The following is a 3633-nucleotide window of genomic DNA, read 5'->3' as shown; positions in this document are numbered from 1 at the left end:
CAGCTTTCTTATTCATTCATCTGCCAATGGACATCCAGGTTGCTTTCATGTCCTAGCTATTGTAAACAGTGCTGTGATGAACATTGGGGTACACGTGTCTCTTTCAATTCTGGTTTCCTCGGTGTGTATGCCCAGAAGTGGGATTGCTGGGTCATAAGGCAGTTCTATTTCCAGTTTTTTAAGGAATCTCCACACTGCCCTCCTTAGTGGCTGTACTAGTCTGCATTCCCACCAATAGTGTAAGGGGGTTCCCTTTTCTCCACACCCTCTCCAGCATATATTTTTTGTAGACTTCTTGATAGCAGCCATTCTGACCAGCATGAGATGGTACCTCATTGTGGTTTTGATTTGCATTTCTCTGATAATAAGTGATGTTGAGCATCTTTTCATGTATTTGTTAGCCATCTGTATATCTTCTTTAGAGAAATGTCTGTTTAGTTCTTTGGCCTATTTTTTGATTGGGTCATTTATTTTTCTGGAATTGAGCTGCATGAGCTGCTTGTATATTTTTTAGATTAATTCTTTGTCAGTTGTACCATTTGCTATTATTTTCTCCCATTCTGAAGGCTGTCTTTTCACATTGCTTATAGTTTCCTTCATTGTGCAAAAGCATTTAAGTTTAATTAGGTCCCATTTGTTTATTTTTGCTTTTATTTCCATTACTCTGGGAGGTGAGTCATAGAGGATCCTGCTGTGATTTATGTCAGAGAGTGTTCTGCCTATGTTTTCCTCTAGGAGTTTTATAGTTTCTGGTCTTACATTTAGATCTTTAATCCGTTTTGAGTTTATTTTTGTGTATGGTGTTAGAAAGTGTTCTAGTTTCATTCTTTTACGGGTGGTTGGCCAGTTTTCCCAGCACCACCTGTTAAAGAGATTGTCTTTTCTCCATTGTATATTTTTGCCTCCTTTATCAAAAGTAAGGTAAGGACAGGCATTTTAAAGTATGCCTTCTGTCTGAGTCAAGATGGGTTCAGGAACTGGGAAGGCTGCAACTAAAGTAAAAGACTTCAGAGTCCACAATATGTGTCACTGGGGTCCTCTGGCCCATTTGTGTAGTGGAAACCAGCATAGGGTGACTGTGAAGCTGGCTTGTAAGAGGAATAATCTCTTCCTTTCTCATGAATCTTCAAGAGCTAGCCATACTCCATTTCTATACCAAGGTTCTTAAAGAAATTTCCATTGCTTTTCCTCAAATTTTATGAATTATATTTTTACTGTTAAATATTTAAAAACATTTAAATATTGGATTTGGATGTGACTGCTGTGGGGAAGTGTGGTCTCCACCTCCAGCCACGGACCTCGGAACAAAACCTCAATTTAGAAATAGGTTGCCAGCTCCAGGCCAGGAGGTTTGGCTGACACCCCCTCCCCACCAGGGACCCCCGTCATTCCCTGGACGGACGGCCATGGGCGTGATGAGCCACGTGCTGGGGGAGCCACGTGCTGGGGAAGCCCCAGCAGGAGGAGGAGGATGAGCTAGTGGGGCTAGTGGACTACGGAGACGGGCCCCCTTCCTCAGAGGCCAAGCCGGACTCCAGGGCGGAGGAGGGAGTTCTGGACTTCAGCGACGCCCTTAGCACAGAAGTCAAGGCAAGGATCCTGCGCAGAGGCCTAAGAAGGAGTGGCAAGTCATCCATCCAGAAAGTCGTCTTTCATAAAATGTCTCCCAGGGAAACTCTGTTCTTGGAGAGCATGAAGAAGATCTGTCGGGAGGACGTTTCCAATGGTTCCTTTGTTAAGTTTCAGATTTGGGACTTTCCAGGACAGACTGACTTTTTTGATCCCACTGTGACTATAAGATGATCTTCTGAGGGACAGGAGCACTGATATTTGTCATGGACTCCCAGGGCGATTACATGGAGGCCTTGGCCAGGATCCACCTCACAGTGACAGGGCCTACCAAGTCAACAGTGACAACTTTGAGGTGTTTATTCACAAAGTGGATGGCCTATCAGATGACCACAAAATTGAAACCCAGAGAGACATTCACCAGAGGGCAAATGATGCCCTTGCAGATGCTGGGCTAGAAAAAATTCATCTTAGCTTTTATCTGACAAGCATATATAACCATTCAATATTTGAAGCTTTTGGCAAAGTGGTTCAGAAACTGATTCCACAACTTCCCACCCTGGAGAATTTGCTAAACATCTTTATCTCAAATTTAGGAATTGAAAAGTTGCTTCTCTTTGATGTGGTCAGTAAGATTTATATCACAACAGATAGTACCCCTGTGGATATGCAGACCTAGGAGCTCTGCTGTGACATGATGATGTGGTCATTGATATTTCTTGTATTTGTGGCCTCAAAGAAGATGGAGCAGGAACCCCCTATGACAAGGAATCAATAGCCATTATAAAGCTGAATAATACAACAGTTCTTTATTTAAAAGAGGCGACAAAGTTTCTGGCTCTTGTTTGCTTTGTTAGAGAGGAAATCTTTGAAAGAAAAGGGCTAATTGACTATAATTTTCATTGCTTCTGGAAGGCTATCCATGAAGTTTTTGAGGTGAGAATGAAAGTGGTGAAATTACAAAAGGTTCAGAATGGCTGAGGAAGAAACAAGGAGCCACCCCCAACAGGATGCCTAGGGTGCTCCTGTAGGTGCGCTTTCAGGAACATCTTTTGAAATCAGATGTTTCAGTGAAGCTGCTGCTGTGTATTGCACTAAAAGAAGAGGAGGAAGGAGATTGGGACACAAGACATATGCTTGTTGTAAAAAAAATTCCTGCCACCCTTTCTTTTAATCTTCTCTTTTTTTAATAAAGTAAGCACTTTGAAGCAAAACTTGTGTATTAACAATGAAGTGAAATCTACTCTAACTTCATTACACAAATGTAAAATGTTATGGTTTGTAGTAAGAAAAGATCCTGTGTGTGTACGGCCAGGAACTGTGTATATTTTGCACTTTTTCATGGTTTCATTTTCTCATGGAACTAAAGTTTGATAAAACAACTTTTCTAAGCTTTGTTCTGTCCTTGGTGCCTAGGACATGCATACTGAGTCCATAAATATGGGGCAAATGGAAATTAATCAAAAAGTGTTGTGTTAGCAATGACTTTTTTAAGCACAGGAATCTTTGCTACCAATTGTTGAGAAAAATCAGTTTTCCATGGAGGAACAGATTGGGGCGGCAAGCTCCAGGAGCAATAAGACCTGTCCCCTGTTTATAAAGAATATAAATAGAGGTTTTATGGAATAATATGAGCACCAAACTTATCCAACACTTCTCTAGTTGTCAGAGTGCTTCCCTACCTGACAGTTTTTTACAAAATTCTACCTCAACAGACATCTCTAAAATCATTTTATACGGAGAGGTTATTTCTTTCTGCTGTGTTATTGTTGCCCATTGGGACCACATTTCCAAAATTGTGACAATCACTGGAGAGAAATTGGAATGTCGCTGAACTGCAGGGTTTCTGAATGCTTTTCTGTACCTGCCACTGAGGCTAAAGTAACATCAGAAGATACATGGTTTCCCAAATGGAGGTGACTGGCAATTGCAGATTTAAAAATATATCCTATATGCTGCTGCTAAGTCACTTCAGTTATGTCCGACTCTGTGCAACCCCATTGGTGGCAGCCTACAAGGCTCCCCCATCCCTGGGATTCTCCAGGCAAGAATACTGGACTGGGT

General features: G+C 41.7%; 1 pseudogene; it reads left to right on the top strand.

The window, feature by feature from the left end:
• The first annotated feature begins 964 nt into the window (after positions 1–964).
• Positions 965–2600, top strand: LOC138080694 (ras-related GTP-binding protein D pseudogene; annotated as a pseudogene).
• Positions 2601–3633: the final 1033 nt, after the last annotated feature.

Source organism: Capricornis sumatraensis, chromosome 6 (genome assembly GCF_032405125.1).
Source record: "Capricornis sumatraensis isolate serow.1 chromosome 6, serow.2, whole genome shotgun sequence".
NCBI classification, from domain to species: Eukaryota; Metazoa; Chordata; class Mammalia; order Artiodactyla; family Bovidae; genus Capricornis; species Capricornis sumatraensis.
Note: the sequence above shows the minus strand (reverse complement) of the source record. Positions and strands in the feature narration are given on the sequence as shown.